The 25,836-nt window shown below is 44.9% G+C and overlaps 1 protein-coding gene across 1 annotated transcript in view; it reads right to left on the reverse strand.

Annotated features, from left to right (window-relative positions):
- MAP4K5 (mitogen-activated protein kinase kinase kinase kinase 5) overlaps window positions 1-25,836 on the reverse strand; it is a 1,870,683-nt gene that overhangs the window by 1,296,229 nt on the left and 548,618 nt on the right. The window lies entirely within an intron of this gene.

Genomic DNA, 25,836 nt, shown 5'->3' on the forward strand with positions numbered 1-25,836 from the left:
TGTCAAGAGAGGAGGCGAGCATTATGCTTCAACTCCAATTACTCTTCAGCAGTTTCAACATTTCCAGTACAAAAAGAAAAACAAACAACTTTCCATTTCTTTCTTTCTTTTTTCTTGAATACTACATTTAACTCTCTTTTCCAGTCTCTTTTGTAGTCCAAAGGACTTCCTTTGAGTAGGCACTTCACCATATCCTGTCCCTGGCGCCTCCTCTTCTTTAGCTGCTTGTCAGCCAGAGAAGTTAAATATTTTTTTTGCTGTAGAACTTTTATGCTTTAGGTGTAAGAAAATAGCCGATATAGCATGTTTTTGCTTTAATATTGTAGTGTGTGCAACATGCGGAGTAAACATTGACAGAATTATATTTTATATTAGTACTTCTGAATTGTGACTGGGGCAAGCGCACGCGCAATAGCGCACGCATAGGGCCTCAGTTGACCAGACAGGACCCGTGCTGCATTCTCAGCAGGTCTGGGGACCCGTTCTCCTCCTGCAGAGCGGCCCCGTCGCTCTGGGGACGTGGGTGTGATGAGGAGCGGGATGCGGCACCAACGAGGGTGACAGTGAGAGCAGAGAGAGTGTTGGATTATCTCAGACACTGCAGGCAACAGCGAGCAGAGCTTTCCGACAACGCCTGTCAGCGCAAAGACGGCACATTTATATACAAGTTGACAAACTCAAACTCCGGGTTCCATCGTTGTCGTTTTTAAGAGGAGGCGAAAATAGCAGAGCATAGTAGTGAAGGCCCTGCTACCCAAAACAATAGACTGAGCACAACAAAAAATATAATAATAATATTCTATATATATATATATATCAGTATAATAACTTTGCAGAGGCTGCAAGGGATTAATCCTTGTTTGACACCAGTGTCCACATAACAGCTATTACTTGCACAGACTGTCAGCTGCAAGCTGAGGGTGCAAGCCAGGGTCACCAGAATTAACCCCGCAGACATGCAAGAAAGCCTGCTTAGTCCAGGCATTGGCACTAGCACTGTGCTACGACTCCCAACCTCCACCGTGCCAGAATACGAATGGAGCAAGGAGGAGCAAACAGAGAGCGATCTAGCGCTCAGTTTCAAACAGGTGCTGGGGGGATTCATTAGTGGTAGCCGTGGCTAAAGGAGTGAGGCCGATCCAAGAGAGGCTGGCCACTCTGGAAGCAATTCTAGGGCAGAAAGACTTAAGTACCTAAAATGTTAAAGATAACACGTCCATGAAGGCCAACACCGCGAAGGAACTCTTCAGGGTAGCAACATAACCCGGAAGAGGAAATACTCTTCTACTCCCCCGGGTCCACGCCACGGGGCAGAACACAAGGCCCCAGAGGTCGTTGATGCCTTTGGTAAGCTTAAAAAGGCCAAACCTCCAGAAGGCAGCTGTAGCAGACCTCCATAACCTCCTCCCCGGGGAAGACAATATCGGGCTACAGACGAAGAGGTGGGCAAAGGCTCGCCGGAAACATCGGTCTCCTCACAGGACGAGGAGAATAGACAAGCTCAGGGAGGACACAAGAGAGCCAGAAAGGAAAAGCACCTGGAGCCTCAAGAGGAAGATCTGTTGGATACGTTCGACCCAGAGGACATTAGAAATCCCAGATCTTCAGAATGGCAGCCATCTCTGAGGGTGGTCAAATTCATGGCAAAAAGAATGCAAAAAGCCCTCGACAAAAATGCCAGAGCTTGCATGAGAGCAGAAATGCCCATGTCCCAATCTTGCGGGAAAGGTGGCCGAAACACCTGAGCTCGCCCAGAAAATGATGACCTTTGTAATGAAAGCCTCCAAAGACCTCAGAAAAGGGATGGACAGATCCTTGCGGAGCAGTCAGGAGAAGCTGTTGGACATCACAAGGCCAGTAGCAAAAATTATGCACATAGTAGAAAGGGCTTGAGACACCGGAGAGGAGGTGTCAGTAGAAGCCTTGGCTAGCTAGGCTCATAGAGCAGTCTGCCTCCTGAGAAAAAAAAGCTGTGCCATCTCTTTGGAGAGGCACAGGAGCCTCCTGCTAAAGATCAATTCTAAGCTGGGCAACCTGGCTACCTATGAAGCAAGGGAAGCAGCGCAAGGCCTCCTCTTCGGAGAGGCATTCTGCAAAGAAATTGGGAGATTCGTAGGGACGTATGCTTCCCTTGAAAAACCACAATCATCCATAAAAAAGATCTTCCCCAACAGATATTTTGCTGGGACTGGTCGGTGTCGAGCGGCCAGTTGCTTTGTGTCCTCTCGAAGACCCAAAAGCGTCAGAGCTCATCATTGGGAGTTCTGTCAGCAAGACTCCTTTTTCCCTTCCAGTGAGAGAAACTTCAGAGGACGTAGAGGAAGAGGAGCAGGCAGAGCCCAAGGACACACCTCAGGTGAGGAACACACGCAGGACATACCCTCCTGATAGGTGGAAGGACATTGCGATTTTGGCAGAACTGGCCCACGCTTTCCTACAATGCATGGGTGTTGCAGACTACCCAGGGTTTCAGGCTAGTGTTCTTAGATACCCTGTACCAAATAGCAAGGCCAAACATCATGTCAGGTCGCAGACAGGGGAAGTTTTCCTCCACAGTGAGCTTGCGCAGCTCAGGGAGTAAAACTCTACAGAATGCTGCAGCAGGGCACTGCTTTTTCAGCAACATGTTCCTAGTTCACAGAAAGGAGACCGTATGGCCAGTGATAAACCTGAAAGAGCTCAACGTCTGGGTGGTCTACAGGCACTTCAAAATGGAGGGTATCTACCAGCTGAGGGACACCCTCAGGCAAGATGACTGGCTAGCCAGGACAGTCCTGAAGGACGCATATCTGACAGTGCCAACAGATCGCCTGTTCCTAGCATTCTGGTGGGAAGAGCGATTCTGACAATTCAAAACTCTACCTTTCTGCGTGGCATCAGCCCCTTGGGAGTACATCAAAACTCTGAGACCAGTGGCAGCAGCCATCAAGGAGAAAGGTATCGGCATAATAATTTACCTAGACATCCTCCTCCTAATGGCGGATAACAGAGAAACGTTGTTATATCAAATAGGATGGGCTACAGATCTATTAACATCTCTGGGATTCCTAGTGAACAGAGAGAAATCAGACATGTTACTCTCCAGAAGGTTAGAGTTCCTAAGCTTCATAGTAGACAGGAAAAACACAACACCCGAGCTTCCAGTGAGGAAGATTCAGGATATCAAAAAGGAGCTCCGAGTATGCCTCAGCAATGACGTTCTGTCTCACTGCTGTTTAGCAAGAATAGTAGGCTTATTAGTTTCTTCCATTCGGACAACATTCCCTGGTCCCCGGCATTACAGGGCCCTCCAGAGGCTGAAGGTCAAGCATCGTCAACAAGGTTTAAGATATCACAATTAGTTCCTCTCAAACAGTATTCGCACACAGAATTGCTTTGGTGATTGTGGAACATGGAGACATGGAATGGGCGGGCCATCTTTGGAGACAGTCCGGAGTTGGTCAAAGAATCAGACGACAGCAGAGCAGGCTGGGAAGTTTGATGCAGTGCCCTAAAAAAAGGAGGAGTTTCAAAATAGGGATTGCCTTCTGCCACAGGATCTTCAGGCTAAATATAATGGAACAACAAAAATTAACCTGGGCGAATTGAGATCAGAACATCTGTACACATTTAAACAATACCAGGTCTTGTCAAAAAAAATATATATTTATTTATAAACAATTTACACAAATATTTATTGTTCTCAACATCCCCATTTAACCACCACCATTCATTCCATAATTCATTCACACTCTCACTATACATGTCAATATTCCACACTTGTGGTACTCAGACCACCTAGAACCAATATATTAACATAAATTTCAACACCTCTTGGTGATTACAGTAGGTGTTAATACAAAAACAAATAGCATCCTGCTTATTTGCTGTAACTCAACATATGTTTCGGTCGTAACAATAGGCCCCTAATTTAAGCCGGTAAATATAAGCGACCTTCTTCAGGAGACGGATGGTTCTGTTGCAACCACTCCGAAATGTCAAAAGGTGGAGGATGTCAGCAAACCTCAATCTACAAACAAACAATATACATAACATCAGAATTCCGATCTCTTATTTGTTTAGACACAGATATATCTTGTGTGTATATCTCAGTTTATGTGTATACAGATTGGCACTCACCTCCACGGGAAATAATGGAGACGCGTGTCAACGATGGACTAAATCCTGCAGTGGTGCTAGATAACTCTGCGCCTATACTGCAACGTAAGAGGAGGACAAAGCATCTTAGTAAGCCTGCCCTATAAACAATACACCATTGTATAAATGGTCTGGACACACTGTCTTACCTGATCAAAGATTCAGGTATGGGGGTGTCTTGCGTCTTTAGTCACTAAATCCAAAGAGGAAAAATCCCTGTTCTCGCCTGAAATGCAGCACAGAGACTCAATACTCAAATATTTTCATCTTGACCACACTGGAGGTAATCAAAACCTCCTATCAATTTGCCTCACCTCATGTGGCCGAGTCCAGAAATGTTCTAATCTGGTACCCCAGTTTTTTCTCACTGCGCGGTGATTCCAGTTCAATGTTCCTGAAGGGATACATGGAACAAAACATCATGCTCATATATGTAACTAGCTCAAAGCATTATCAAGGTTTTTTTAATGCTGTTATGTCACTCCCCTGCCCCTCCCCACATAGAGTTTTGTGGAGGAAACCGATTAAAATTCCCTTTATGAACCTTTGTTCAATCATGCTGGAGTTCTATAACAACCCCACTCTCATATTAGGCTTTTCTGACCCTAAAAATAATAATGGGTCAGCGTGCACAGTGACTGCCAAACAGCTTCTAATGCTTATGGAAAAACACACAACTGCTGCCTTAACTGGGCTTCATGGCTGTTCAAACGCCTCTATACGAGTGAAAAGGGGGAAAAAAAAGACGCATCCAGCATCTGTTTACATGTGCTATGCATGCTGATTGTCAGCAGAAATAGAATTGAAAGGGTTGGGTTTACCCTCGCACTCTCTCTTCAAAACAGCAAACAAACTTTGTGGATTTAAACACTCAAACCCACACACACATTTTACTTACCATGGGTTCCTTCCCTCTTGTCCTGCACACACTCCAAATTTCGTGCTGTTTCCTGGGCGTGGCTTCCTTAAATATGCCATCAACATGGTGAAAGGACTCTTGAGCCCCAATTCCCAGAGGCTACGACCCATATGCTCCTCATGCTGGAAAGCATCACCGTAGAACCAAATGACATTTTAGTGACGATGGACGTTGAATCATTGTATACGTCCATCCCGCAGATGCAGAGTTTGGAGGTGTTAAGAAAGATCCTCGATACAAGAGAAACACCATTAAATCCACCAGCGAGCTTCATACTTGAATGTGGGCGTTTGGCCATGTGTGAAAACTTTTTTCTTTTTAAGAAAAGTTTATATAAACAACTCAGAGGGGTAAGTATGGGTGCCACCTTTGCACCTGATGTGGCAAATTTATATATGGCTGATTTTGAACATAATTTTGTACTGAGACCCTTATGTGCTTTGAAACAACAGCCGTTTGGGGGACACTTGAGAGTGTGGAAACGGTTCATAGACGGTGTGTTCATTGTGTGGAGAGGTTCTACCGAATCTCTGGTGGCCTTCCACATGTGGGTTAATGCATGTGATCCCCACATTAAGTTCACAATGGAGTGGAACAAAGTGAGTGTAAGTTTTATGGATCTAGTGATCCAAAAGAAAGAAGATCATTTGGAAACAACATTACACAGGAAAAGCACAGATAAAAACACACTCCTACATTACTCGAGTTTTCACCCGGGAGGTCTTAAACAAAATCTACCATACGGTCAATTTCTCCGCATCAGTTTGCTGATTTGAAGAGAGAGAGAGAGTGCGAGGGTAAACTCAACCCTTTCAATTCCATTTCTGCTGACAATCAGCATGCATAGCACATGTAAACAGATGCTGGATGCCCTTTTCACTCGTATAGAGGCGTTTGAACAGCCATGGAGCCCAGTTAAGGCAGCAGTGTGTGTTTTTCCATAAGCATTAGAAGCTGTTTGGCAGTCACTGTGCACGCTGACCCATTATTATTTTTAGGGTCAGAAAAGCCTAATATGAGAATGGGGTTGTTATAGAACTCCAGCATGATTGAACAAAGGTTCATAAAGGGAATTTTAATCTGTTTCCTCCACAAAACTCTATGTGGGGAGGGGCAGGGGAGTGAGACAACAGCATTAAAAAAACCTTGATAATGCTTTGAGCTAGTTACATATATGAGCATGACGTTTTGTTCCATGTATCCCTTCAGGAACATTGAACTGGAATCACCGCGCAGTGAGAAAAAACTGGGGTACCAGATTAGAACATTTCTGGACTCGGCCACATGAGGTGAGGCAAATTGATAGGAGGTTTTGATTACCTCCAGTGTGGTCAAGATGAAAATATTTGAGTATTGAGTCTCTGTGCTGCATTTCAGGCGAGAACAGGGATTTTTCCTCTTTGGATTTAGTGACTAAAGACGCAAGACACCCCCATACCTGAATCTTTGATCAGGTAAGACAGTGTGTCCAGACCATTTATACAATGGTGTATTGTTTATAGGGCAGGCTTACTAAGATGCTTTGTCCTCCTCTTACGTTGCAGTATAGGCGCAGAGTTATCTAGCACCACTGCAGGATTTAGTCCATCGTTGACACGCGTCTCCATTATTTCCCGTGGAGGTGAGTGCCAATCTGTATACACATAAACTGAGATATATACACACAAGATATATCTGTGTCTAAACAAATAAGAGATCGGAATTCTGATGTTATGTATATTGTTTGTTTGTAGATTGAGGTTTGATGCTATCCTCCACCTTGTGACATTTTGGAGTGGTTGCAACAGAACCATCCGTCTCCTGAAGAAGGTCGCTTATATTTACCGGCTTAAATTAGGGGCCTATTGTGACGACCGAAACATATGTTGAGTTACAGCAAATAAGCAGGATGCTATTTGTTTTTGTATTAACACTTACTGTAATCACCAAGAGGTGTTGAAATGTATGTTAATATATTGGTTCTAGGTGGTATGAGTACCACAAGTGTGGAATATTGACATGTATAGTGAGAGTGTGAATGAATGATGGAATGAATGGTGGTGTTTAAATGGGGATGTTGAGAACAATAAATATTTGTGTAAATTGTTTATAAATAAATATATATATTTTTTGACAAGACCTAGTATTGTTTAAATGTGTACAGACGTTCTGATCTCATTTCGCCCAGGTTCATTTTTGTTGTTCCACTAAAAACAGGAGAGAAATGGGCACCAGGAGAGCTCGGTCTCCATATACACCGTTTGGAACTAGTAGCTGCGTCATTCGTGATTTTTATTTATTTCTTTATTTATTTTATATATTTATATAGCGCCGACTGCCCGCAGGCATCGGGGCGCTTACAATAAGACATATAGAAAGCTCAGGAAGGAGCCCGAAGAGGAGACGGGACAAAAGACATAATTAAACCAGATAACTGATTCAGAGTGGCCTAGACAGGGGTTTACTTAAATAACTCTGTTTTGAGTTTTTTGTGCGAAATACCAGAAGATTGGACTCCAATCTAAGGTGCTTTGGCAATTTATTCCAGTTGGAAGCTGCTCGGTTAGGGAAGGCTCTGCCCAGGCCGAGTTCTTTCTTGAATTTCAAGGGTGTTATGAGTCCATTAGCTTCTGATCTTAGTGCCCTACGTGGATGGTAAAACGTAAGTTTGGACTTCAAGTAGGCAGGTGCCTTGCCATATAAGCACTTATGAGTAATGCACATAGCCTTGAATTGAATACATTCCTCTATTCTGATCCAGTGAAGGTCTCGTCTGGCTTCACTTATATGGTCACTTCTTGCTTTCTTTTTGACCATTCTGATCGCATTGTTCTGTACCAGTTGGAATTTACGGATGTTTTGCTTACTAGCTCCTGCCAGGAGAGCATTACCGTAGTCTAGGCGTGAAATGGCGGTCGCTCTTGCTATTGTGGCGCAATTTTTTTCGCTCAATAGTGGTTTTATGGCTTTGAGTAACCGGATGTAGTAGTTACAATTTTTACTGACATACGTCACCTGGGCATCAGAATTGAGGGATTCTTCCAGCGTCATGCCTAATGTTTTGACCTTATCTGTCACTGGGATAAAGGTTTCTTTGATTTGGAAGGCCTGATATTCCGCGGAAAGTTTGGCATGCGCCGGAGTGGAACCGAATACCATTAGTTCGGTTTTGTTTCCGTTCAGGCACATCCAGTTATTGTCCATCCAGTGTTCAATGTTTCCGTAAAGTATATTTAGAGTCGTACTATCTTTGGCGTAATCCCCACTCAGTTCCAGAATCAGCTGAGTATCATCAGCATAGTTAGTGAAGAAAATCTGGAGTTGTTGTAGGAGCTCACATAGGAACCGGATGTACAGATTGAAGAGTAACGGGGATAGACTCGCTCCCTGTGGCACCCCACAAAAGCAGTTAAATTCAGAGGAGAATTTGTCGCCCCAGTGTACTCTCGAAATTCTGTTTTCTAAAAAGGATGTTAACCATCTTATGGATTCTTTGGAACAGTTAGCAACCTTCTCCAGTGCTTGTTGCAAGAGCTGGTGGTCAAGCAGGTCAAAGGCGGCACTGTGATCTAACAGAATCATCCCTGATCCATAATTTCCAGCATTTTGGACTGTAATTCCAGCATGGCGGTTTCAGTGCTGTGCGCAGCTCTAAAGCCAGATTGTTGGGGATGTAAGATCTCATGGCTTTCCACATATTCTTGGAGTTGGGCTGTTGCTATTTTGTCTGGAACTTTAAGAGTAAAGTTACAGTTTGTGATGGGTCTTAAGTTGTTAGGGTCGCGAGGGTCAAGGGTAGGTTTTTTAACCAGGGGAGTGACGGTAACCTTTTTGATATTGTTGGGTACTACTTGGTCCCGAAATGAGGTGTTGACAATTCTAGTGAAGAGTGGAGCAAAAATTTCGGGATGTTGTAGGATGATCTTGGGAGGAAGTATATTTTCAGCACTGGAGGATGGTTTCATGGTTGCTAATGTTTTTAACATAGTTTCTGAAGAGATGGATTGAAATTGAAACTTCTCCTTGTCCATTATTTTAAGTTGTTCTGCAGGTAGGCTACGTTGAGGTTTATTGGCCTGTGATAATGTAATTCGTTCTCTGGTTTTGGATATTTTATTCGCAAATGCAACCCGAGTGTTTTCGCATTCAGTTTGAGATGGAACAAATTCAGGGGCCAACGCCTTAGTTTTTTCTAAGGATTTAAGAATGTCAAATAGCTTACTAGCTGAATTGGACGATGCTTCAATTTGACTGTTGAAAAAGTTCTTTTTTGCCTCGTTGATCTTAGTTTTGTAGGATTTTTCTAGTAACTTCCAGCTTGTTTTGTGGTCCTCTGTTTGGTTTTTAAGCCATTCAGCTTCACTATGTTTTTTTTTCTTTCTTTAGAGATCAAAGCATTTGCGAAGGACATACTGAACTGCTGCATCCTTTTGAGGATGGACAACATCTCAGCTGTCTGGTAAGTAAACCACATACTCCAGACTCCTCGCAGAGCTGGCAAAGGATTTCTGGCACTACTGACTGCAGGCCGGAATTTCAGTCATGGTCGTGTACCTCCTAGGTTCCTGCAACTTGTAGCGGACTGGAATTCCTGTTACCTTACGGACTCCAGCGACTGGAAGCTCGACTCAGAGATCTTCTGGAAGCTAGATCAATTGTGGGGACCGATTCAGATAGATCTATTCGTATCCAGACTCAATGCTCAAACATCCAGGTTTTTCAGCTGGAGGTTGGACCCCAGCGAGCACGGGACGGACATATTCTTGCAGGACTGGAGCGGGGGATACATTATGCATTTCCCTCATTTGTGATGTTGAACAGGGCGCTGGCAACAGTGTGCAGGGAGAAAGTGACGATAGTGAATGTAGCGCCCTTGTGGAAGTCACAAGTCTACCGTCAGAAGTGACATGGCTTACAAACCCAGCTGGGCAGTATCATCCTCTGAGAGTGAGGCAGGCTCTGCCTTTGATGGACTCCAGGGTGTCGGGTGCAGATGGGCTATACCAGGCATTTCGAGCCCAGCTGCCCAGCTCATCTGAGACTTCTAGGCACCATCCACTCTCAGGGGCTATGGAGAGAGGTGGTGCATGGGGAGCAGTATTCCTCCAGTTGCTGCCCTTATAGTATCGGTCCTCAATTTCCTAGCCGTCATCCTACAGGAAGGCAAAGCCTTCAGGACGGTAGGAATATACAGGTCAGCCATATCAGCCTACCATATGCTGATGGACGGCTCTCCGGTAGAAGAGCACCCAGCAGTAGTCAAGCTCATGAAAGGAGCGCGATTCCGTACACCTCCAGTGCCAAAATACTCGCGGCTCTGGGACGTGACAGTGGTGCTGAAGTTCCTAGGAGACTGGCCGATGAACAGGTATCTTTCGATGACTCCGCTGTCAGGGAAGTTAGGAAATGCACCTTTGTCTAGTATCGTGCAGGAGGGTCTCCGATATCAAGGCACTAGAGGTTGATAGGAAGGTGTATAGTCCAGAAGCAGTAACATTTACCCTAGCTAAAAGAACTAAGACAAATTCAACCTCCATTTCATACCCATATATGCATGAGTATCCAAAGCTGTGCGTTCCTTCCTGCATTAAGGAATATGAGTCCGGGACAGCAGAACATCGTCCAGAGCAGACTTCTAAGTTGCATATTGCATGTAAGAGACCGTTTAAAGCAGTGGCAATGGCCACCATTGCTAGGTGGGTCCGAGACATTATGCAACAAACAGGGATCAGTTTGGAGCAGTTTGGGAGCTCATTCAGTCATAGGGGCCATGGCATCCAGGGCGTTCGTCGCAGGCGTGCCGCTTGCCGACATTCTCCAAGTGGCAGACTGGTCCAGTGACAGTGGGCCTCATTCAGAGTTGGGCGCAAAGGGATTACCGGCACCGGTAAGGACACCGGTTCCGGTAAACCCTTTGCGCCCTATTCCGAGGTCCCTTAGCGGGTCCCTCCCTGAACGCCTGGTCTGACCAGGCGTTATGGACTGGACCCGTTAAGGGACTTCAGAGCTAATAACGGTACCGCAAATTGCGGTACCGTTATCAGCTACTTCCCCATTACCATTGAGCCCTATGGGGGCTCAAATGGGAAGGGGAATGGATTTTTCAATGGGGATTTACCGGTCTCACAAAGGTCGGACAACACTGGCAAGTCCCCACTTAACCAAGTCGGAGTCGGTACTGGTATGGGAGGTAGTCATGGCACAAATAGCGCCATGACTACCTTCATACTCTGAATGAGGGCCAGTGTGTTTAAGTCTTGTTATTTTAAAGCAGTTGCATCTCTTGTAGGAGTAGAAATGCAGAGCTTTTAACAAGCATAATGCTTGCCTCCTGTCTGGACATAGAATTAAGATTATCCATGCTAGTAGCGCAGGGAATCTTGATTCTGTTAAAGACACAGAGGCAAGCATTACTTTCCCGCCCAGCGTACGCACTGTACATTGGCTTATGTCTAACATGAATTTTCCAATTGTGTGGAATAGGGGTGCATGCTCCCTCCCTAATGACCTTTTCGTCTGGATTGCAGGAGAAGACCATAAGAATGGTCCAGCGATCTTGCGAACAGACAGGAGAGGCTCCGAAAGTTGCCATTGTGGACTGGAATCGGTCACAAGGGAGTTAGCGTTTGTTTAAGGATTAGTTCCAGACTATTTTGGTTGAGAGTGCAGTGTGGTTATGTGCCGCTTACAGAGTTACAGTTCATAGCATCTGGAGAAGGAGGAGCAGCCAGGGACAGTATATGGTGAAGTGGCTACTCACACGAAGTCCTTGGGACTACCAAGAGACTGGAAGAGAGAGGGAAATGTAGTTTTCAAGAAAGAAAATTGAAAGAAATGGAAAGTTGTTTTTCTTTTCATACTTGAAATGTTGAAACTGCTGAAGAGTAATTGAAGCATAATGCTTTCCTCCGTGTCTTTAATACAATCAAGACTCCCTGCGTAACTAGCAGCGGTAATCTTCATTAGTAAAAAATGTCTCTACTAGCGATTTTAAAGTACAGAAAACTACTGTGAACAACTCCTGAGTTCCAGCGTTTTCTCCGCCCAATGAAAGACTACAGTACCTGCTCCAGCATTTGTAATATCGACATACATCATTTTTAAAAAAAATTGTTCTTTTATAACGCGCTTAATACTGCAGACCAGTTTGTAAGCGCAAGACTGGGATTCAAACCTGTGTTGCTCTGCATTGTCTTGCTTCCAAGAACGAACACAACCAAATAACCTGTGGTTATATAACTGTGGTTATATTTACAATATTCCCTTAGGCAGAGCAAATATAAATCCAAACTTTGGTAGACTAGGGAACTGAGTTTGGGCCTCGGTCACGGCTAGCTGGTAACCATTTTCATTGAAGAAGTGTAAATATTTACTGAGCGTAGTGAAGGAGCCCCAACAAACCAAACAGTCTGGGCGGGTCACACCCACAAGAATGTTCTTTAACAAGAATATGTGATAAAATGGTCAACTTTAGAGCACACCTTTTGTAAAAATTGGGTAGAAAAGCCATTCAATTTACAATTGGTTTTGTAGGTCAACACAAGAAAAAAGCCAACATATGTTAAGACACAAACAGTAGACAGCTTCCACTAATTTTTATGATGCCTTTATACAAAATAGAGGACAGTAATCGAACAGTGTAAGAATACATGTTCATATTGGCTGTGTCCAATATTGTCTGTACTACCACTGTAAAAAGACAAGTCCATGCTGGCTGTACCAATATTCCCACATAGCACCCATCTTGGCTTTGCCCATAATACCACTGTAAGAAAACGTGATGATACTTTCTTTACCAATTTATGCCAGTATTCCCACGTGATAACACACTCATGTTGGCTTTGCACATAATGCACTAATGCCACCTGTAAGAAGGCATCCATGTTCATGCTGGCTCCAAAGTGTTCCTTCGTTCGGTGGCAACTGTTCTTCCCTCTCACCTGCACTGCAATCACCAACAGCCTTCTCCCCCAAGCAGTAACACATGTTACACTTAGAGACACACCGTCAGACACACACAATAACTCCAGAGAGCAAAATATTGATTGGCTCATAAAGAGCTAAAACCAGCTCCTGGATATCAGGCATTAATCAAAATGCAAGAATGACCTCTATTGAACAAGGAGCTACTAAGGAGCATGCCACAAATCAACTTCCAAATGAGATGCAATCTATGCCTTTTTGTCCATTTTGCATGGCCCTTTATGTTTTAAATGACTTCTAGATGTGGCCAGCGGAAGGGGTGAGTAATGCCAGGCAGACAACTGCTTTTATGGTTCTCAAAATTAAGCAGTTTATTAAAGGAAAAGAAGCAAAATAAATCCTTGCTAAGCCTATTCTATCAGGGAGATCCCTACCTATTCTAACTACTAAGGGAATCACTCCTAACAGAAATAAAGTGGCCCTCACACTAAACAGCAAAACATAAAGTACATCCACGCAAAAATTCTGGGAGCCCCTCCACCGAGAATGAAAACAGCCAAATAACCTGGCCTCTGGGTAGGTTCTCACTCGGGGGGGTCTACAACCATGTTTTAGCTCACGGAACCTATAAGAGATGAAACATATCCACATGCATATCAAACTGGCCCCGCCCACTTGGGCAGTCCAGCACCGAAATGCTAGGAAAGTCCCCCCCATGAACAGGAGTACCAACAGCAACCTCAGACACATGTTTCAGCCTAGTCGGGCCTCATTGGTGAGGTGAAGCTGTGCCTACCTAAGCACAATGAGCAAGGGGTCCACGTCTGGATTACCTCGGAAAACCTAGGGTAAAACCCCATTTCCCTAAACATACATGCAAAAAGTCTGGGAGCCCCTCTACAGAGAACAAACACAACCAAACAACCTGGTCTCTGGGTAGGTGCCCACTCGGGAGGGAACACAACCACATTTTAGCTCGCTGTACCTTTCACAGACAAATAAATATCCACTTGCATATCAAACTGGTCTCACCCACTTGGGCAGTCCAGCACAGAAGTGCTAGGCAAGTCCCCCATGAACAGGAGTACCAACAGCAATCCCAGACACTTGTTTCGGCCTAGTCGGGCCTCATTGGTGAAGTGATGCTGTGCCTCTCTAAGCACAATGTGCAAGTGGTCCACGTCTGGATTACTTTGGAAAACCTAGAGTAAAACTGCATGTCCCTAAACATACATGCAAAAAGTCTGGGAGCCCCTCTACCAAGAACAAACACAACCAAATAACCTGTTCTCTGGGTAGGTTCGCACTCAGGAGGGTCTACAACCACGTTTCTGCTCACTGTACCTTTCACAGAGGAAAAATATCCATTTGTATATCAGAACAACAACATAAAAGAATTAATAATAAACAACCATTCTTTTTGGATGACCTTCACCTATCCTAGGTAAACCCCTTCCAAAATATTGTTCAAAGTCAATCTTCTCAAAAGTTCAAACAAAAGAATAAAGTCTTGAAACAGCTCTTGTAAGTTTAGAATGAACCAAACGTTCACCAAACAAAAATCCACTGGTAACAGTCCTTCAGCTTCCAGTTGAAAAAGATCAATTTCCCAATTCAGCCAAGGAAATAGCCTCAATGGTAATCCTGGATGTCAGCCTTACAGGACAGCTTTGTTACAGTTCAGAAAATACACTAGCCACGTCTTTGACAAATCCACAATTGTTCATAACCTCTGCAGTATAGCTGGTATAATTGTTGGGATGCTTCTTCTTGGGTTGTTGTACTCCTCTTAACAACCCTCTTTTCTATTACTGTCACTAGGGAAACCGGCCTTGGTTCCACAATGTACTACTACCACCAACAACTTCAATTTGACATCTGCTGACAGTCTTACGCCCAACCACAGTTCTGGTACTTCTACTTCAGCTTTACATATGAGAATAGTCAGGCATGTTAAAGACAAGGCATTTCGACCTCTCCAGGTAGGCAAGGCACTCTTCTTTTCCATATTCTATGAAAAGGGCAGCATCTTTGCCTCTGCAGTCTGCTTTACTGCCACTTCAGGTAAATCTTCCTACAAGCAGCCAATTCCTGTACCCAGCTTTAACTTCTTGGTGCCTGCTGTTCCCTTGAAGCTGTATTGCCACTCTACTAGCTTCACATAATAATATCTCACTTAAATCAGAGGATACAGGATCTTAATAATTTTCCTTGTTAGCTGGATTGCTTTCAAACAGGATTTTCTTCAGTCTGGAAAGGGTTTGCCTCTTGGCATGGGCATTGATTGTTTTATTTATGTATACAACAACGTCTACTGTTACAGAATGTTCGTTCTTAGAGTTACAAGGCTCGGTCTTCAAAGGGAATTTGCTTTTAGGTATATGCAACAACTCTTTCGGGTAGATATTCTTCAATTGTCTGTGAGAGTTTGTATTCCTATGTATTACATTGAGATACGTTCTACTCCGGTCAGGGAATGTTAATTGGTCACACACAACCATCTTGTGATGCCGTAAAGTATAGTAACCACTTGTGAAAATTAGTTCAGAGTTTTCAGAGAGTTTTGAAAACGTTCTCCGTTTTAATTGGAGACACGCGACCACTCCGAAAATATAAAAGCTATCAACAATGGAAAAGAGAGGCTTTTCTTCATATGGGAGAACTGTAGCTTTTAATCAAAGTGTGATTGATACATTTCCATTGTGCAGAACAACTTCCACAATGACTAACAACTTCTACTCGCTTCCCTTCTTACATAAGCCACTTGAAAGCTGGTAACAGTTACCAGAAAGAGCTTAATAGTAAATCTGAACGCTGAGCTTCACTCACCAGCTTCAGAAATGCTACGGTTGCGGGTTGCTTCAGCTTTCCGACTTCTGCTGCTTCTTCTACCGCTTTAGGCATTCTGGAAACCCACACCCCGTTTACAACATGGGTGTCTTTGGTTCTGCCACGTCAACCTGGAGTCTCTGGCACTCCTCTGTCCCTCGGCTTGCTTTTTGCTATGGGCCTAGGGCTCCAGCGCCGCTCTGCAATCACAGCCACTAGACGGACCTGGGAAGACCTTCACTTTCAACGCGTCTTTCGCAGTGCAGTCAGGGCAAAGCAGGGTTTGGGGACACAGGACTCCCTCAGAACCTGCAGGTGAAATCTGCTCTCTACTTGTCGCAGTGTCCCTTAAGTGTTCACACTTCCTTGTGAACTGCCAGCCTCGTGTTCTTCTCCTACTACTACTGCCAACCTCCCAGCTCCTGCTCCAGCTTCTCTCCCAGCTCCTCCTCTCTTTCCTGTGTGGAGTCGAGTCAAGGGAAACCATTGAGCATTTATTATTATTTTGCGAGAGCCTGAACTCTTTGAGAAGAATACCACTGCTCTCTTGTGCAAGGTATCTTGAAAGCCATGACAACAGTTTATTGTTGTGGTAGAGTCTTTTTTATGGTGATATTATTTACCATATGACTACATTTTGGGGTTTAATTGAACAGATTTTAGATCTAATTAACTTTTAACAAAAGTTACATAGAAAAAGCCTTAAAAGGATAACATATACTAAATAAATAAATACAATAACTTGTTCTTCAATTTGAAGCCGGCAAACAGTGGGCTTCTCCAACTATCTTTTTAACCAGCTTTGTCCAAATCAGATGCAGACAAATAATTAAACTAAACTAAACTGAAACTAAAGTTAGTCACACTATGAGAAATAACAATCAGCTACTTCTCCGAAACATTAGTACAAGGGGGTGTGGGGGGACACCAGCAATGGGACAAGTGGAAAGGGAGAATAACCAATCACATTATTATTTGTATTATTATGTATCTCAAATGTACGCATTTTCTCCCACTGCTCGGTTATCTCAATTTTGGGCCTCTCTGCATGCACTGTCGAATCTCAATTCTAGGCATCTCTCCCACTGCTCAGGTATCCCAATGTTAGCTGTCCCACCATGTACTGTTGAATCTCAAATGTAGGTGTTTTCCCCCACTGCTTAGGTATCTCAAATTTAGGCAATTCTCCCACTGCTGAAGTGTCTCAAATCTGGGTTGTCCCGGCATTTACCACTGTGTATCATACTTGGGAGTTGCTTTCTGGGATGAAGAGCTTTCCAGAGAAGAGGAAGTTGGTACAATTTCCTGTCTTCCTTGCTATTTGCTGCTTGATGAAGAAAAGGTGACAAACTCATGAGCCTTGGCGCAGGTGGTCAGCTGGAGTGTGAAGCCCTCAGTGTTCATAGCAGAGAGCCAGGTCAGGATGTCAGGGTGTTCGTTGTTGGTGGTCAGCAGTAGGAATTACAGCTTCAAGTGGTTGAACTTCAAGTAAACACTGTTCATCCAGGACTGAATCGATGGGAGGCAGGTCTTGAGCCTGTGGCTGTTTAAAATAGAGGACATCTTGAGGTAGAGCTGTGTGTCATCTGCTTATTGGTGGATGTGGAACCAAGAGGGTTCTGAGGGGTTACATGTAAAGGTTGAAGATCACAGGCATAGGATGGATCCTTGCAGGACTTCACAGATACAAAGTAGAGTTGGTGATCTGGAGGAATCCATTTGAATGAATGTGTGTCAACTAACAAAATATGATCTGAACTAGCTAAGAACGATAATGCTGATACCCATGCAGCAATGTAGAATGCTGCTCTCTTGTGTTTCTTAGTCTACTGTGTCGAATGCAGCAGAGGTCAACAAGAATCGGGATGCAAGGGTGGCCATTACTGAGGATGTTAAGGTTGCTGAACATTATTTGAGTATGTTTAGCTCTCAAATTTGGGGAAACATGTAAATGACAACTGATGCCAACTTGGCCAGAATAAACTAATTTGGGCGAAAACTAGAAGTGGCAATTGATGCCAACTTGGTCAAAATACATTTTAAATGTTTTAAATGACAGTGGGATGATTTGTTTACTTTTCAAACCCATCACTAAAACATTGGATTCTTTATTTTAAAAGGTATTGCTAGAGCTTTGTTCTTACTGCCATTTTCATCATAGTCACTGCAGCTTCTTATGATGCTGAATCTGTTGGTAAAAATGAGAAGCTATTATCAGATCCTGCCACTAGCAGTGCGCTTTTGCATCATCCCGATAATTGGTGAATGGCACTGGTGAATTCAATGTGTGTCATTAGTGAATTCTGATGATGATGATTAGGCACTATTCTTAAAGAATTTGAAAGTAATTATGCAACATTATTGTCAGCCATTTTAACTGCAGTTGATAAAGTGAAGGACAACAGTGGGGGGTTTGGCCAACTGCCATGTTGTGAAGTCGCATTAGAGCCAGCTCCTACCTGATCCATCCTGATCTGCACCATTATTGCCATTTCTAAAACAATTAGAAGGCCCACGGCTATTTTTAACGCAATGGGAACATCTATGGTTCTGGGAAATGCATACAACTACTGCCGATTGAAGTGCCATACCCTAGAAGCTGTCCCTCAGCCCTCAGGACTCCTGCATCTGAAAGCAAATCCAAGATAGCACATTGCTCGTAATAACAGTTGCTGATCCTGCCAGAGCTTCGGAGAGTCTGCATGGTGCCCAGAGGTCATGAGACCCAGCACAGTGGGCACCGGTTGAGCACCTGTCCAGGAAGCAGACGTCGGGCGTCCGAGAACACTCCGTAACCTTAATGGAGGCTGGCGCCACCTCAGGCCAACAGTCTCGGGAGACGAGAAGCACAAATGCGCAGGTGAAGGACAGCGCTTTATAGAGGAGGCGGGTGTGGAGGACAGCAATAGCACCCTACGGCAGAAGTTGCACACAGAACATTAGTGCTTTAGAGCCATATGCATACCAACTTATAACGCTTGGAAACAATCAGAGGAAGCAAAATGTTATTGTGCTCCCAATCAAATCCACTCTGTGGCATATGAGTAACATTGAGGTCCCCATTGCCGAGCGGGGATTGCAGAAGCAGGGACAATAAACCCATGCAGGCTTGTCCAGGGGATCGAACAACGCAGAGCCATGGGCCGACAGGTGCTCCGTGAATGTCACATTCCATTTTGCGCATAAACACTGCTTTGTGGGTCTGTAGCGTACACTGGGCAAGCTGTACAGCCACAGGGACGCGCCTATAACCAAGTGTTTGTTTGTTTGTTTTGATTATTTATAATGCGCGAGTGTACCCGGGGGTATCAGGGCGCAGCCTTTACAAGAATATTCGAAGCTTGGTTACAGTACAAAGAATAGACATAATACAGGAATAACTACACCAGTGTTATATACAAATCAGTGGTAGGCCTACAGGCCAATATATACAGGTAAGCAAGGCACACAAGCAGGTAAGCAGGAAGGCACATGTAGTTACAGTTTGTACAGGTGGTGCTGGGCACTTCATGGTCTTAGTGGGTCTCGCTTTTCAACCATGAGATTACCAGTGAGTGGAAATTCTGGTAGGGCATGTCAATTCTAAGGTTTGGAGGCAAGGAGTTCCACAACAAGGCAGCTTTTACCGGGAAGCTATTACCCCTATGGTGGCCCGCTTGAAGTGGGGAACAGTTAGACAGTTTTTGTATGCGGTTCTGGTGGGTCTTGAAGAGGACTGTCGGTGGAATCTGTTGATCAGATAAGTTGGGGCGGCATTGTTAAGAGACTTGTGAGTGAGTGATGCCGTTTTTAATAGAATTTTATTTTTAGTGGTTAGCCAATTGTTCTGTAGGCTATAGTTTGCAATGTGTCCCCTTCTGGAAATGCCCAGAGCTGCTCTTAGCGCATTGTTCTGAAGGGTTTGCAGTTTGCTGGTGGTAGCCTTAGTAGATCCCAGGTATAGGGCATTACAGTAGTCAAGGCGGGACAGAATAAGAGCTCTGGCGAGTGTCTGGCAGCTGGAATCCGACAGGAAGGGTTTAGCTGTGCGGATTAATTTGCAGGTGTAAGCCGTGGAGGATGCAAGGGAGCTCACTTATCTTTTAAAGGAGAAATTGGAGTCAAGATAGAATCCCAATGTTTTGACCTCCTGTCCGACTTTGATGTTGTTTCCATCAATCATGAAGGAATTGTAGGCCGGGCCGAGCTTCTTTATATTAAGTGAGGTACCTAGGATGATGAGTTTTGTTTTATCATCATTCAGGCATAGTCCATGAGTGGCCATCCATGCATGGATGATGATGTACACCCTATTTAACAAGGCCAAATCCTTTCCATAATCTCCAGAAAGCGGAAGGAGGATCTGAGTATCATCTGCATAATTAGTGTAGGTGATACAGAGATAATCCAAATCATCGAAAAGGGGCTTGGTAAATATGTTGTATAGTGTGGGGGAGACACAGGAGCCCTGAGGAACACCGCAGGTGATGGCTATGGTGTCTGCTGCAGCCATGGGGGAAAAGACCCTCATGGTCCTGCCGTTAAGGAAGGATGTGATCCACGTGATGGCCTCCGTTGAGCAGTGAGCTGCAGTGTGGAGGTGTGAACATAGGACAGAGTGATCGACCAGATCGAAAGCTGCAGATAGGTCAAGGAGAAGGAGTAAGGCAGCTTGCCCATTGTCTCTGAGCGAATCGATCTGGGCTTTTAAGTCAATGAGAGCGGTTTCAGTCCCATGTTGGGGCCGGAACCCAGACTGTCTAAATCCTAGGAGGTTGTGTTCTTCCAGGTGCTTCTGTATTTGTACATAAGCAACCTTGTCTAGAATTTTTAGGAGAAAGGGAACGGTTGTTATGGGTCGATAGTTTGTGGGTGTGGAAGGGTCGAGGGTGGGTTTTTTCAATAATGGGAGTACCCAGGATTGTTTTAGATTAGTAGGGATGGATCCGGTGGCAAAGGAGGCATTGATCAGTTTTGTGATAAAAGGGGAGAGGTCCCGGGCAGCATCTTTGATGAGCTGAGCAGGGCACAGGTCACCCTGGCAATTGGACGGTTTCAGAGATAAGATGATTTTTCCACTTCCAAAATATTGACTTTGGCAAACTGGAAACGGGCTAGGTCGGTGGGCATGGGTTTGTCATGAATTTTTGAAGTGAGAGTGTTATTCACGGAAGCTCTTTTGCTGGCGATTTTACTTTGAAGAGTCACAATCTTGTTTGCTAGGGCGTTTTGAATGTTTGTGCACCAGCTTTTATCTTTGGTGCAAGTATCGGAGGGTGCTGTGGGGGTTTCTATTTCTTTGAGGATAGAAAAAAGTTCTTTCATGTTGGATTTGGCTTGGGATATACGAGAGTCAAATGAAGTACGTTTGGCCAGGCAGATTTCTTTTTTGTACAGTGCAGCTAGTTTGGAGAGTTTGAGTTTGTTTGAGACTGTGGGGGATCTTTTCCAAATGGCCTCGCAACTTCTTTTTTGCTGCCTTAGGTTTTTGAGGAATGGTGTATACCATTTGTTCAGGTGCGTTTTTGGTTTACTGGATCTGAGTTTGAGTGGGGCGATGCGGTCCAGCAAGGTGGCCATGATCTTATTATATTCTTCGACCATGGACTCGGGGTCCAGGTCGTCTGGCAATGTGTTGAGAATGGGGAGTAGATTAGGGATAAGTCTTTCTGCTGTCATGTTTTTCTTGTTTCTGGTAAGGGTAGGTGGGGCCTTAATAATAGGCGGTGGTGGTGGCCTATCGGTGGAGAGCACGAATGATATCAAGTGGTGGTCAGTCCAGGCTAAAGGTGAGATATTTGTAATATTCGCTAGGCAGTTGTGGTCGGCCACCCAGTCGAGTGTTCTGCCTTTCAAGTGTGTTGGTACTGTGCATCTTTGCACAAAGCCTAATTCAGTGAGAGTATTAGCTATAATGCTGGCAGGATGGTCTTCCGGGTCATTGTAACCCAAGTTGAGGTCACCTAGGGTGAGTGCTTGAGTGGAGCCTTTAAGGTTGCTGGATAGAATAGAGTTGAGGTCTTCATCGAAGGTACCAATAGGGCCTGGTGGGCGGTAGATCAGGTAAATGTTAAGAGTTTGGGTGTTAGTCAGAGGTATTTTGACTGCTAGTATTTTGCAGGAGAGGGCATCTATAGGGGTGGCTAGTCTCATGGTAAGACTGCACTTATGGATAATGGCGACACCGCCTCCTCTCGAGATGGGTCGGTCTTGTCTCAGGATAGTATAGTTATCTGGGATTGCCAGCATGAGCATAGGGCCTGCTGCTGGGTGTAACCAGGTTTCGGTGATGGCGAGGAAGTCAAGGTCTTCTGCCAGTATTAGGTCTGCGATTTCTGTAGCATGGGCTACCAATGATCTGGCGTTGATCAAAGCTCCCTTGATTTTAGGACTAACTATGTTGTTGGGAGTGGAATCTGACTTTTCTGAGGTAGTAGTATGGCGCTTGTCCTGTGAGGGTTCAGGAGTGACCAAAGTGAGGGAGTTGTGAGAGGGTGTGGAGTAAGGTTTTTGTAATAGGTTACTGATTTGTGTGGCGGGGTTAGGTCGGAAAGGTTGCGTTCTACGGTTTTGTGTGTTAGTGAGCGGGCCAGGGGCTCATGGATTTTGGCTAACCTGGCTCTAAGTCCTAGGTTCATTTCTATAGTGATGCGAGGGTGACTGGAAGGTGGCAGAACCTGAGGGTCATTTGAATCTGAATAAGGTACTTGGTTATTAAATTTAGGTAAAGCTGGCATGTTGGGCAGTTGTGGAGCCATCTTAGTAGGTGGTGCACTATTGAGGCTGATCAGAATATAGGCCAGCAGGTAGGTGGTGAATAGACACATACTAGATATGCGTGATAGATGCCTAGCATAAGGATGGGAGGTTATGCAGGAATGCGTGGGTGAACACCTAGATTTGAAATGAGGCAGATTGGCAAGAATACATGGATAATCACCTAGATTTAAGTGAGGCATAGATAAACAGCTAGGTTCAGGGTGAGGCAGTGTATTCAGAGTGCAGAGATATGCAGTTAACGGTTAAGCAGATTTCAGACTGGCTACTTTAAGTTGATAGCTTGAAGCCACTTTAGCATATGGAGACAGGAGCATCAATCAAATCACAACAACAAGTCGCAAGTACATGTGCATAATGAGTGCAACGTGCAGCGTGGCTAGTGCAGAACAAGGCAATAGTGTAATGAAAGGTTCACCTGAAAGCAAAAATTACACTGGGCTAAAAATGGGTAACCGCTGATGATAGGCAAGAGTGGTATGTCTGGATTAGGCACCCAAGGGGTGGTGGCTGATGCTGGGTGAGGTTAGGTTCTATGGGCTAACTAGATTCTAGAGGCTACCTAGAGCAGCGAAAACAGCAATACGTTGTGGCAAGGGTGCACATGAGAGCAGAATAGAGCAGAATATAAGCAGAATCAACCATGCAGTAGGCATGAGCACGTATGGAAAGCGAGCAGAATAGAACAGGCGGCAGGGCTCTGTAAGAGAGGCTGTGTGCAAGTAGAATCAGCAGTACAGTAAATTTAAATATGTGGAGCGGCTGCGAACATGGTAAAACAACAGTAAGGCAGGGTTCTGTGATAGGGCTGTAGATTATGTAAGTTAAGCACAACTGGAATGGCTGCACGCAGGTCAGACAATAGAGCGAAGGGCTTGAAGCACATGAGGAGGCTTATGCAAAAGTCATATGAACAGATTGGCAGAGCAGGAATTTAGGCACAATGCAGGGAAAATCACACCAGTAGAGCAACAATGCAGAGGACCTGGTATGTCAGAGGACTGGGGAGCACTCTGAGTGGGGATTGAATTGCGCAGTGTCAAATAGGCATAGGTCAATGGGTGCAGGCTTAGAACATACCTTAAAGCCTGTGGCGTAATTGGATGCAGTGCATTAGGTTGATAACCTGTTAATAGCATCTGCACATTGTATTGTGCAGGCGTTGCGTTCATGGGCAGCTTTGGAAGTCTGAGAGCCGTAACAATAGCTGGGTGTTTGCACATTAGCTGGGAGAGCCGTGTGGATTCGAATGAGGTAGGGTTTAGGGTCAGTAAGGCAGACAGTAGTACGGTGAAATCCCTGGTAAATAGCTCGAGTTAGGATCTGCAGGGAAGGGCTGTGTTGTGAGAAAGCAGCACGCTTACCCAGATCGGCAGGAGGGAGCAAGGGTCGTGGCTCTAGGCTTGACGGCTCCCGACAGGCTCACGACAGGGGATGGTGCCTTTGTTATGTGCCTTCGTTCGGTGGGCCGGCTCCAAGCCTGCCGGCTTGCGATTGGCTTTGAAATAGGAAGTGGTGGCCAATGGGATCAGGCGAAATGATGTTGGCCAAAGGGGAGGTCATGGACATGGCGGGCGGCCATTTTGAAGAGGTGAAAAACCTTGTGGTTGATAATGGTGGGAGATTGCACCCCGGGTCGTTTGGCAGCAATTCTGCTCAACGAAATCACAAATCCGCCTGGGATAAATAGCGGATGTTATTAGATGTGTTCCGCCGCAGGATGGTGAAAAAAGTCGGGCTCGGACTGCAAATGCGGTGGGCAGCTTCTTGCCAACGCGTGCGATTTTCTTTCCGCTGAATTAAGATTCAGTTTTGGGGATCTAACCCCGTTACCACTACATTGACATACAGTCTTTCGGATTGGTTCATCGAGATTCGGCCCAGATTTGAAAAAGGCTCAGAGCGAGCCGAAACATGTTATCACTTATGGGCTTTACCTTACCATTTAATGTGTGACAATACAACACAATTAAATGACCGTATAACTGGTGGCGCCGAGTCCTGGAATTTTTTCCTATTCTACATCTCTTGTGGTGACGGTTAGGCTTTACTACCGTCTGGTTCCAGAGACCTGCGACATCCATGTACTCACAGATACAACTTCACATCAGTGGCAGTTTCTCTACTTTTTAACTTCGGGATTTTAAGGTGTCGCCCTACAGAGCAGCTTTCCTCAAAGCCAGATTTTTCATTTACATCAAATATGAAACCACATTAGAAGACATCATAGCACTACAGGAACAGGTCGGAAATCTGGAAAATAAAGCAGAAGATGCAGAGGGAAGGGCGAGGTATACCAATATCAGAATAATTGGCCTACCGGAGGGAAAGGAGGGGACCAACCCCAGGACGTATGTAGAGAACGTGATACTCCAGGAAAATGGGCCAGGTAACTTAACGGTTGAATGTGCGCACAGGTCATTCATCAAAAGGCCTCTACCAGCAGCTCCTCCAGACCAATAATAGCCAAGATAATGAAATAGAAGGATAGAGAAAGAATATTGGATTTTTCTAAATGGGGGGGCTCGATACAGAGAGCATTGGCAAAACTGGCGACGTACCCAGACTACACCCTAGAAGTGCAAAGGTGCAAAATGCAAATTGGTTCAGCGAAAAGCCAATCTTAGATACATGCTCATATACCCGGCACATTTAAAAGTCATATACAAAGGCTGTGCAGTGCTTTTTGAAACCCTGGAGAGCATGCATGAATGGATGGATGGATGCAACTGGCACCTATACCAGAATGAGGCACACGCACAATGGCGGTACTCTCATCTACCCACAGTACTGCGTGGTGTCTCCCTGCGGGCCGACATGCACTGCAGGTTTTTGCATACAAAACATACTAGGGGTTCGGATACACCATATGACATATGAACTCACCCAGATAGCGTAAAACCCGAGACACAAACTTTGCCGCATTGGCATTTCAGAGACGCTGGGGCATAATCGAAGCAACTTCCTTGCTCGGTGGAAAGTGAGGACACGGTGTGGCTTACACCCCATTGTAGATACACCTTTGGGATATGAGTTGCAGAGTATCCACCAGCCGCACACTAGACACCGCAACTTGGACTGGGCAGCGCTGGAGTATAAAGCAGGAACGCCTGAGCATGCTAAGTATAGCTGGGCTACAGTTTGGCGTTGTGTACGGGTTGGAGGGGGGGACATTTAGTGGGTTTGTTTGCACAGCCTCTGGTAGCATCTAAAATAATGGCTGGATTAGCACAACCATGGGCATGTCTGGTACCTACTGTATCCATTGCTTAGACTGGGCCCCCTGCATCACA

The sequence above is a fragment of the Ambystoma mexicanum genome, chromosome 14 (assembly GCF_040938575.1).
Source record: "Ambystoma mexicanum isolate Mex_15411 chromosome 14, UKY_AmexF1_1, whole genome shotgun sequence".
Classification (NCBI taxonomy): Eukaryota; Metazoa; Chordata; class Amphibia; order Caudata; family Ambystomatidae; genus Ambystoma; species Ambystoma mexicanum.